The sequence below is a fragment of the Capricornis sumatraensis genome, chromosome 3, assembly GCF_032405125.1.
Source record: "Capricornis sumatraensis isolate serow.1 chromosome 3, serow.2, whole genome shotgun sequence".
NCBI classification, from domain to species: Eukaryota; Metazoa; Chordata; class Mammalia; order Artiodactyla; family Bovidae; genus Capricornis; species Capricornis sumatraensis.
The window spans coordinates 169,983,326-169,995,669 of NC_091071.1; positions in this window are offsets into that span (position 1 = coordinate 169,983,326).

Sequence of the window (12,344 nt, forward strand, 5' to 3'; positions counted from 1 at the left end):
TCTTCAGAGTCCAACTCTCACATCCATCCATGACCACTGGAAAAACCATAGCCTTGATTAGACAGACCTTTGTTAGCAAAGTAGTATCTCTGCTTTTGAATATGCTATCTAGGTTGGTCATAACTTTCCTTCCAAGGAGTAAGTGTCTTTTAATTTCATGGCTGCAATCACCATCTGCAGTGATTTTGGAGCCCCAAAAAATAAAGTCTGACACTGTTTCCCCATCTGTTTGCCATGAAGTGATGGGACCAAATGCCATGATCTTCGTTTTCTGAATGGTGAATGTTATGTTTTTAACATAGTGAGTTCTAAATGTCAATGGGACATCCAGAGGGGGACATTGTGTAGGCAGTGGCTCTAGTCTGTATATCTCTAGAGGGGAGACCTGAGATGACCACAGCTTGGGGGAAAATGATCCACATATATGTGGTATTGAATGCCTGGAGACTGGATGGTATTACCTTGGAAGCCTAGAGAGAGAAGATAGCAGTGCTCCTTCCTTAGTCAAGAGGAAGGTCATCCAACAGAGCTCTGGTCAGGAGGAGATATCTGCAAAGGAGCCATGAGCAAGAGAGTTCAGAGATGAGAGTGGTTTCACCAAAGCCCAGAGGAAAGCAGGGAGACCTCACTCAACAGTGTCATCAGCTGTTGTTGTGCTTAGACACTCAGTCGTGTCTGACTCTGTAACCCCGTGGACTGTAACCCTCCAGGCACCTCTTTGCAACCCCGTGGACTGTAACCCTCCAGGCACCTTGGTCCGTGGGGATTCTCCAGGCAGGAATACTGGAGCGGGTTGCCATGCCCTTCTCCAGGAGATCTTTCCAACCCAGGGATTGAACCCAGGTGTCCCTCGTTGCAGATGGATTCTTTACCAGCTGAGCCACCAGGGAAGCGAGGGCAATGACTAATGCTTCCTGAACTAATCTGAACACACACCTGTGTTTGCTGAATGTCTAGCTGGTCAAACCTTATCCCTTCTTTCCTTTATTGAGTCTCCCTCCTTGTGTCTTTGGATTTGTCCCTGTGGGAGCAGTAAGAAAAGAGACTATTTCTAGCAGGATTGTTCACACTAACAGAAGAAAAGGGTGGGGGGAATAACCATAAACAGAATAATGGATGTCTGAATTGTGCTGTGCTTAGGGTATTATGGAAGTACACGAGAGGGGACACTTAGCTTCAATGAGGTCAGCTCTCCTAGAATGTCACTGCTTGCCTCCTATTCACAGTCTCCTGAAAATCTTCATGCTAAGGAGGTGGTGTAGGTCCAGGCTGGAAGAGGGGGAGTTGATAAAAGTTGAAACTGGCTTCTGTTATCAGGCGTAAATTCTTGATCCACAAACTCAGAAATAAAACTTTTCTAAAAACTGAATTTTAATTTTTTTAAAGCTAATTTTAAAAATTTATTGAGATATAATTGACATGTAACATAATTTAATTTCTATATTCAGTTCAGTTCAGTCACTCAGTCATGTCCGACTCTTTGTGACCTCATGAACTGCAGCACACCAGGGCTCCCTGCCGGGGTCCAGCCCCGGTGGATCCAGGGTAGTTCGAAGCGGGGACGGCATCGGCATCTAAAGATTAATTGTTTAATTAATTAAAGGTATAGAGAGAGATTAGGAAGAAATAGTGTAGTAGGAAAATAAGTGGAGAAAAGAGGCTGAATAACTTGGTTTACGCAGAGAACCAATAAAACCCCAAGACAAGGGGTTTGCACCACCTACGTAGGCCACAGGCATCTTCCCGGTCTTCTGAAGGAGTGGAGACACAAAGTATCCCCCCGTTCAGATCTTAGAAGCCCAGGCAAAGTTAGTAGGCTTGGCGAGCCTCCGCGTTCCAGATAGGAATTCAGCCAGAAAAGAAGAGAATGAGAAAAGTCCACACGGGGGAAACCAGTCTTTCCAGGAACTGGTCCGTTTCTTTATTTTCCAGGTCTGCTTTTATACTTTTTGTTATACATAGAGATAAATGGAAAATACAAAGTCACGCAGGGTCAGCAGTCCTGACCCTTATTGAAACCACGCTTTCTTTCTGCATTCCTTCCGATATACAAAGTTCTCAGGTGATTTACATCATCTTCTGTCCAAGAGGCCTGCTAACATTTTGCGATCCTTTCTGATGATGATTAGTCAACCAGAAAACTTATTTTCTCCAAAGGTGATTTTTCTTAAGTCAGGCACCACCCTCCGAAGGCACCAGATAAAGTTGCATTCCTACAGGGTAAAGGTGCAATGGGCTATAATCAAAGAATTTAGCCTAAGGTCTAATGTGATTAATATCAAGGTTAATACTTATTTCTCCTATATGCTAGTTATATTCATGTGTATAAGGGGCAAGGGATATGGAGGCTTAGCAGCAAATATTGGCTCAACAATGAAACCCTCCACTGGTATATAATTTCTAACTAACTCGCTAATACTATACAAATAATTTTCTAACTTCTCAAAAGAATCTGTTTTTAGGAAGTTTAAAGCATCTCGTGCCTATCACAGTTGGGAGGCTGTGAACAATCACATGTGGCCGGACAAACCTGTCAGGTAGGCTAAAGAACCATCAGAGGAGTTTTTGGACTGAAACACTCTTGTCACGCCCAGGAGATTTATTAACTGGAGTCCTAAGTTAACTCCTTTTCAGAGAGAGGTGGTGGGGGATAGCCCCCTGTAATGTCAGCAGTGTTAGTGAAAGCATAATGCAGTAAGGTAGGCAGACTCTGGTTTTGGGGGTAGATGCTTGAGAATCTCCAGGAGGACCCCTGAGGCTTGATCCCGCCTTTGCGTATTGTCAGGCCTCCTTCCTCATGACCTTTGCATGGACAGAAGAGCCTGGTGGGCTACAGTCCATGGGGTTGCAAAGAGTCAGTCACAGCTGAGCAACTAACACTTGGACTTTCGATTCCTAACCTGGCCCTTCCCATCTGGTGTCATCGTCCATGTGGCTTGCTGCCATGTCCTCCTCTTCATGTTTGCCAACAACATTGCCACGCCTACTCTGCTCAAGGCTACCACAGAAAATGTGCCACCGTCCCGTGTGCCACCCTCAAGCACAGGGAGTCACATCCATCAGCTATTCCTTTTCTACTGCTCCCGGCTTGGATTGGGTGTAGGGACCTAGGGTAAGCCTGGGCTGCTGTTACAAGGAGAATGAACAATCACTCAGCACGTTGAACAAGATGGCAGTTCCTTTTTCTCTTATATAATTGTAATGGACTGAATATGTCCTCCCAAAAGTCACATGTTGAAACCTGATCTGGAATGTGATAGTTATTTGCAAGTGGAGGCTTTGACAGGTGGTTAGCTCAAGAGGCTACCCCATCACCAAAGGGATTAGTGCCCCTTTAAGAGAGGCCCTGGAGCGCTCCCTGGCTCCTTTCACCGTGTAAGGACCCAGAAAGCACATGTCCTCATCAGGCACTGAATCTGCCAGCCCCTTGTTGTGGACTCCCCAGCCTACAGAACTGGGAGAAATAAATCTCTCTTGTTGACTAGCCACCCAGTCTATGGCCTTCTGCTGTAGCAGCCTGGACTAACTAAGACAGTCGTGGTCAAAGGACTCACACTCCAGGTCATCTGGTGGCCATGCTCCGTGTTGTCACTCAGGCACCCAGGTTCCTTCTCCTGTCTGTGTGCTTGAGGCTGGTGCGCGTGGGGTTCAACCAGCAGGAAAAGGATAGAGTCCTGGGAGTCTTCCCCCTTTCAGTTAACAGCAGTTCAATTTTCCCAGTTGTTTGGGTCAAAAATGTCATCCTTGACTCCTCTTTTTCTCATATCTCACAGCTGGTCTGTCAGTAAATGCTAGCTATCCCTCACTAGTTGCATTCCTATTCTCCAAACTCAGAAACCAAAAAGACACAGATAAATATTTAGAAGTGTCCTTCAGTATCTGAGCCTTTACAACTACAGCCATCCTTAGACCTAGGTCCTATGTTTTAGGAGGCCCTACATATATACCAGGTTTCCCCAGGGGCTCAGCAGTAAAGAATCCACCTGCACTGCAGGAGCTGCAGGAGATCCAGGTTCGACCCCTGAGTGGGGAAGATCCCTTGGAGGAGGGCATGGCAACCCAGTCCAGTATTCTTGACTGGAGAATCCCATGGACAGAGGAGCCTGGTGGGCTACAGTCCACAGGGTCACAGAGTCAGATGCGACTGAAGCGACTCAGCATGCATGCATGCATATATCACACACACACATCAAATAAAGAACATACAAGTGCCTCTGATTGTCAGGTTCTGAAGTTCAGCACTGGCACAGGACAACTTATAATCATAAATATCTGCTCTAGGACTAGCGCCATTCAGTCCCCAGGGAACGCTTCTAAAATCCCTTGCCCTATGTCCTCAAAATAAAAGTTGACGGTGTTGATTGCTGTAAGGTTTACAACTTGTGTTCCTGCCAACATCAGAGACAGACACTGCTTCAAAGTCTGGGGAAGACTGAGAGTTAGAAGAACTTATGCAAGAGAAACACCAAATCGGTTGACTTGCCAGATCCTTTCTCTCTGATAGCATGAATGTAGTCATAAATCCTTGCATGACAAAACATTATTTACCAGCAGTGCCCAAGTGTCCATTTTCTTGCTTCTCTTCCAGTTTCGATTCCAAACGAGAGGTCCTCATAAATAACCTCAGCAAGCACAACAGCTGCGCATGGCAGCAAAGGGAAGTTTTCCAACTAAACAAGTCATATTACTCATCTGGGCTTCCCTCATAGCTCAGCTGGTAAAGAATCCACCTGCAGTGAGGGAGACCTGGGTTCAATCCCTGGTTTGGGAAGATCCCCTGGAGAAAGGAAAGGCTACCCACTCCAGTATTCTGGCCTGGAGAATGCCATGGTCTGTATAGTCCACGGGGTGGCAAAGAGTCAGACACGACTTTTACTTTATTAGTCATCTGTATATATAGATAGATCTAGATCATATGTGAAGCATAGTACCAGTTCTTTCTATTAGCATTTTCACAGATACTGCACAGTAAAATGGTAGAAATTTTCTTAAAAAGAAAAAGATTTGATAAAAATCTTCCAAAACAAAATGTATCAGCTTTCAATTTTGATTTAAAATGTTATATTAATAGGTACAGCTTGCTTTTTTATTTGTATTTATGATTTAAATCTTCTGGAGTAATTTTTTAAAAGTTAAATATATAAGAAAATTTTAATTTAAAGTTTTCATATTTATTTTAGTTATTTTAATGAAAATATATGCAAATTTGTGTGTTCTGAAAATAATTACATTTTAATTTAATTATTTTATATTTTCTTTTTAAAATTTATTTATTTTTAATTGGAGGATAGTTACTTTACAATATTGTATTGGTTTCTGCCATACATCAACATGGATCAGCCATAGGTACATATATGTCCCCTCTTTCTTAAACCTCCCACCCCATCCCACCCTCCCAGGTTGTCACAGAGCATCAGATTTGAGCTCTGTGGGTCATCCAGCAAATTCCCACTGGCCATTTTATACCTAGTAATGTATACGTTTCAATGCTATTCTCCATTTGTCCCACCATCTCCTTCCCCAGCTGTGTCCGCAGGCCTGTTCTTTATGTCTGTGTCTCTGCTGCCCTGCACATAGGTTCATCGGTGCCATCTTTGTAGATTCCACACATATACATTAATATATAATATTTGTTTTTCTCTTTCTGATATACTTCACTCTGTATAATAGGCTCTAGGTTCATCCACCCCATTGGAAGTGACTTAAGTGGATTCCTTTTTATAGCTGAGTAATATTCCATTATATATATATGCCACAACTATTTTACCCATTCATCTGTCAATGGACATTTAGGTTGCTTCTATGTCCTAGCTATTGTAAATAGTGCTACAATGAACACTGGTGTACCTGCATCCTTTTCGATTACATTTGAAAATAGTGGCTGTTCTCCATAGTAGCTATATCAATTTATATTCCCACCAACAGTGCAGGAGGGTTGCCTTTTCTCCATGCCCTCTCCAGCATTTATGTGAAAACAATTACATTTTAACTTTAATTCTTTAGCTTAGAAGTTAGTAAACTTTCCTATATAGGGACAGAGAGTAAATACTTTAGGCCTTGTTGGTCGTTACAGTCTTTGTCGTAATGACTCTGCACTGTAGCAAGAAAGCCCCCAAAGACAATACATAAATGAATTAGTGTGGCTGTGATCTGAAAAAACTTTATTTACAAAAACAGGCAACAGGTTTGATTTGGCCCGCAGGTTATAGTTTCCAAATGCTGTCGGCAAAACACAGATCATGTGAAAAAGAGTTTGAAAGGTTTACTTAGTTATTTTTGGCTGAACTGGGTCTTCATCGCTGTGCTCCAGCTTTTTCTAGTTACAGCAAGCAGGGGGTGCTCTTCACTGTGGTGCCGTGGCTTCTCTTGCTTTGGACCACAGCCTGAGGCTTGCAAACTTCAGTAGTTGCCTCAGGTGGGCTCAGTAGTTGTGCTGTATGGGCTTGGTTGCTTCTCAACATTTGGGATCTTCCTGGACCAGGGATCAAACTCATGTCCTCTGCACTGGCAGGTGGATTCTTAACCGCTAGACCACCAGGGAAGTCCTATGTGAAAATTTTGACTGTGAAAAATTGTTAGTAATTTTGCTGAAATAAAATCAAGAAAAACACATTCTAGGTGCACCGGTACCCTTCAGTACCCCAGAAACAGATCTGTAGTTAAACAAGTTGGATTTATAACTCCCAGCAGTGAGGGAGAACACATACCACTGGAAATCACGGGACGTTTCAGAGAGTGTTAGGATCCTGTTATAGGATCCCGGGTTGAATGACTTGGGGGAAGGTCTGAGAAAGTGAGGGATTGCTTCAGATTAGATGTCAGAAAGCAAAGGCAATTCTGTGGTTGGGGGTATAAATTTGACCTATAGAAGGAGGAGACTAGTACAAGGGTAAAACTAGTTGGTAAGAAGTATACTCGGACTTCCCTGGTGGATCAGCAGTAAAGACTCTGCCTGCAATGCAGAGACCCAGGTTCGATCCTTAGCTTGGGAAGATCCCCTGGAGGAGGGCATGGCAACACATTCTGGTATTCTTTCCTGGAGAATCCCCATGGACAGAGGAGTGTGGTGGGCTACAGTCCACAGGGTCGCACAGTCAGACACGACTGAAGAGACCAAGCAGCAGCAGCAGTCACTCATTGTAGCTAAGGGGGTTGTTTGATATTTTATGGATGGCACAGTGACTTTGTTGGCTATGCTTAGACAAAACATAAAGTGGCCTTGTTTTGTCTCATTTAATCATGGTCTCAGAGTAACTTCGTCTGAGACTGGTATTCAGTGTGGTCACTTATGTTCAATACCATGACCTAGCTGTGAGGGCTAAGCCCTCCTTCTCTTTCTTTTTTTCTTTCTTATATGTGCTATGCGCTTAGTCGCTCAGTCGTGTCTGACTCTTTGCGACCAAATGGACTGTAACCCGCCAGGCTCCTCTGTCAATGTAGATTCTCCAGGCAAGAATACTGGAGTGGGTTGCCATGCCCCCCGCCAGGGTATCTTCCTAACCCAGGGATTGATCCCAGGTCTCCCACATTGCAGGTAGATTCTTTACCAGCTGAGCTACCAGGGAAGCCTTTCTCATATGGAATAAATACATAATAACTTATTAATTGTGTATATATATATATTTTTTATTTCTCATCTAAGTGTTTCCAGTCCATCAATAGAACACCCAGATATGTACTATGATAATTTAGTCATTTTAATAAGCTATTGGTCATATAAAAAACATAGTTTTTCCATTTTTTTTCATTTTTTCATTATGAAACTATGTTTGTTAAAGTATGAAGATAGAAGATGCCTTAAATAATAGATTTTTGTCTTGATTTAGAGTTTTTAAATATTTAGACATCAGGTAGGTGAGCTTCCATTTACAGCATTGTCCCAGGCCCTGTAGAAGTGGGTGGTGAACCTTTTTATTTCTCCCTCATCAGACTCAAGGTGACATGACTACTATCACATCAGAACTTACCATCCAAGCTCAGAAACCAAATAGATTCGGACAGTGAGGGATAGTCAGGATACTTTCAGAATTCAAGCACTTCTCACACCCCTGTTGTCAAAACTCTGGCCCAGTTAGACTCAGTTCAGTTGCTCACTCCTGTTCAACTCTTTACAACCCCATAGACTGCAGCACACCAGGCTTCCCTGTCCATCACCAACTCCCAGAGCTTGCTCTAACTCATGTCTATAGAGTCAGTGATGCTATCCAACCGACTGTGACCCCAGCGATTTGCATTTCTCCTCTGGGGTGGTGGGTATTATGTCAACTCAGCTAAGCTGCAACTATGTTTCCCAGAGTTCCTTTCCTTGTATAGTTTTGGGTGACAATTAGCCCCAGAGGGAGATTTAGGCAGGCTCTAGAAGGTGAAATGAAGCTGCGGCCATGCTTATGTTTGGACGGCTAGTACAGGGTCAAGTGCTGCGCAGCTCATGCATGTTTTCACTGATCTGCTGCCCACCTCCCCCAACGGTGTGAGGCTGCAGCCGGACCACAGCTCCTGCAGCACGCCCTTCCTGCCCCAATCTCTGCCTTCAGCTTCTCCAACTCCAGGAAGTGTTGATGAAGGGCACCAGTTTCTCTTGCTGGTCATCATCAAAATTGGAGACGTAGAGGTAAGGAGAGAGAGATGGGGGGAGGGGGGTCTACAGATTCCATTCATCTTCATGGTGCCAGTTTGACCTTGCCCTCCACCATTTTATGTCCACCTTTCAGAACACCCATCATTTAGGACTTACCTGCTAACTCCTAGCCCACGATCAGATACGCAAGCAACAGCTGTACGTAAACTGTGTAACCAGCACCCATAATTGCACATGGTCAAATACCTCTAACAAATGCCTTCTTTTTATCATTCCTAATGGTTCTGCTTCTCTGATGGAACTCTAATGGATACATCTGGATTATTGCAACTGACTCCTAACTGGTCCCTTCGTGTCTGTCCCTGCCTTCCTGGGCAGCCAGAGTGATCCTGTTAAAAACTTTTCAGACATGTCACTTCTCTGCTCAAATCCCTCCAATAGCTTCCCATCTCTAAGTAAATGCCAGTCTTTCCTGTAGCGGCACAGATTCAGTTTAGATGTCTCCCAGAAGACTGTATCCTTGCCTCATCTCCAAACCTGATGGGCTGCCTCAGCATCATCAGGAGGCAAGCGCTAGCCTTTGGCATGAGCTCAGTTAAGCCTGCTGCAGTAGGAACACCAGAAGCTTTGGCACTCACGACTGACCCAGCTGGACTTATGAAGGCTCTGGCTTTCCCAGCAATGGGCTGATGGAAGGAGTTAATACAATTCCAAAGCACAGACTGTTAAGACCCTGTTGGCAAGCATGAGGCTAGACAATGAAACGTTGCCGACATATAAACTCCTCACACTTTTTCCTTACTATAGACTATTCCAAGACACACTGGTTTCATGTGACCTCACTGAAGAGATTCGTGTGACCGAGCAACTGACCTTGATTTTTGTGGAGCTCGGGCTAGCTAAGTAAAGCACTTAGCTTGTATTTCTTTCCTTCCTTCTCTGTTTCACATCTCTTTTCGCCCCTTGCTTTTGCTTCCTCGGGATTACAAACCCCAAGGAAGCATTAACATACAATCTTTGATTCAGGCTCCATTTTCTAAGGAATGCAGGCTGATATTTACTGCCAGAAGAGGTTCTAGAAAACAGACCTCTGGGTGTGATTTTGTAGTTGAATTTCTCACCCATGTGAAAGCAAGAGGGATCTCATTGCTGGTAGCAAATGGAGTGATAATACCTTTGCCCTTCAGTTGGCATCACAATTAGTAAAGCTTTCACTTGTGGTGAAGGGAAGGCTACATGGGGAAAAAGCACAGCCAATCACGTTTTAAGTGGCAGAGTTGCAAATGTCTCTACAGGTACAGTGTCAGTAGATGTCCTATATCAGTGTCAAAGTCCTGATAGGGAAAAAGTAAGGCCCTGAGACCTGGGTTAGGAACATCAGGGTAGATTAACCTAAGACGCTTTACCTCATAAGTTCTCCTGGGTGGCAGAAGCAGCTCCTGCCCTCTTGCTAAGGAATAACAGCTTCTCCTTATCTTGAGACTATACAATAGTCTCACATGAAGCAGATCCCTCATAAGATATTTGTTCTCTTCAATACAAATGTCATTCCCATCACACACTCAAATAACTGGAGTCAGTTCCTAGCAACTCCTAAGTGGAGAGATTTAAGTGCTGACCCAGGAAAAATAAGCTACAAATCAAAGGAACCAAAAGGTCTAGCAAAAACATATGTGGGAGTGGCCTTGGGAGTTTTAGACATGGCAGTAGGAGGCAGGCATAGCAGAATATCAGACTGGCTAATGGGGAATCCATCATCATGGACCATGTTGTTCACTCGCCCAGTCATGTCTGACTCTTTGTGACCCCAGGGACTGCAGCACTACACATGCTGCTAAGTCGCTTCAGTCGCGTCCAACTCTGTGTGACCCTATGGACTGTAGCCTGCCAGGCTCCTCTGTCCATGGGGACTCTCCAGGCAAGAATACTGGAGTGGGTTGCCGTGCTCTCCTTCAGCGAATCTTCCCGATCCAGAGATCAAACCCCATCCCTTACATCTCCTATATTGGCAGGTGCGTTCTTTACCACTAGCGCCATCTGGGAAGCCCTCAGCATGGACCAGTCTCAAGTAAATCAGGCTTTAATTTGCAGGCAAGGATGCCTGAGCTGGTCTCTGGTAGTTTCCAAAGCTGGTAACCATTGGGACTTCCCTAGTGGTCCAATGGATAAGACTCCATACTCCCAGTGAGGGAGGCTGGGATTGGATTCTTGGTCAGGGAACTAGATTCCATATGCCACAACTAAGATCCTGTATGCCAACCAAAGAGACCCCACATGCCACGATGAAGGTGGAAGATGTCATGTGCCACAGCTAAGACCTGGCCCAGACAAATCAATAAATAAGCAAATGTTTAAAAAAATCCAACAAAGGCAGTCATCATCAATTCCTTCCCTCCCTTTATGTACACGCCACCCCTCACATCAGAAAATGGCATCTATTTCTCTGCCTCCTTGAATCTGGACTGGCCTTATGACCTGCCGTAACCCACAGAATATGGCAGAAGTGGCACTGATCCAGTTTCAGACCTGGCCTTTGAGAAGACGGGCAGCTTCCATGTCCTCCCTCTTGGATGCCAGCTGCCATGTAAGAAATCCAGCCACATGGAGACACTCACACTGTGAGGAGGTATGAGCTAGCCATGCAGAGACACCATACTGAGAAAGAAAGATGCCTAACCAGCCAAGATGTTCCATCCATTCCAACTGAGCTGCCATTTCTGTGAATGAAAAGGACACCCTGAACATTCTACCTCCAGCAACACCTGCAAACAACAGATGAACCATTCACCTGAGCCTAACCCAGATTGCAGAATTGTCAGAAATAATAAATTGTTGTCATTTTAACCCTTTAAGTTTTGGGTGGTTTGTTACTCAGCAATAGATGATTAAAATATTATCTTAATAGGTTGCAAGTGTGCTTGATTAAAACAGGGTGATGACCTACAATAAATGAGGTCAAGATGCTAGAACGTCCTTGGTAGAATATTTAGGAAGAGGTCGGAAAGTTTAAGGAGGTGGGAATGTAAGATCTAAGAACTCAGCACCAACATTCTCTAGGAGGGCCCACAGGACACTCTCCACTAAGTCATTAAAGGATTCATGATAAAAGGGGGCACCAGAATTATGAGTAGCTCAGTGGTGACTGTTTTGGGTACCCTACGGTCAAGAGTAAGAGATGCTGCTGTAGAATTGGGATCATTAACGTCAATAGTAATGTTGGGATTCCAGAATGGCAGAGGCGGCATCCAAGATCAGGTGAATATAACTGCTGTCAAGGGCAGCAAGGCCAGAGTGAAAGTAAGGATGCCTCAATCTGCAGGAATCTATGGCAAGTTGATTATGGGGATGGGATGGATGGATAGCTCAATGAATGATCCTCTATTTTTGCTTTTATTTTTTAGCAAGAGCTGGTAAGCAGAAGAGTGCTGCTACATCAGCTGCTACAATAGAAAACCACCACAGTCCACCATCTAGATTCTAGATCTAAATTCAGACCCAGAACCCCTTGGCTACAGGAGAGGCCATTTCCCTTCAGAAACAACTCTACAGTGAGGCCATAATTATATATAGTAAATATTCCTCCACTCCCTCCCCAAAGGAATCTGGTGCCATTTGCCAGGATAACTGTGTGTTGGAAAAAGGACAATATTCAGAATTTTAAAAGATTGTTAAAGAAATGGAGTCTAACTTGACACAAAACACCATCACAGTTCTCTGGCTAGAGTGGGGAGTAAAGGAGGCCAAGTGATGCAGATGGGGTTTGGTC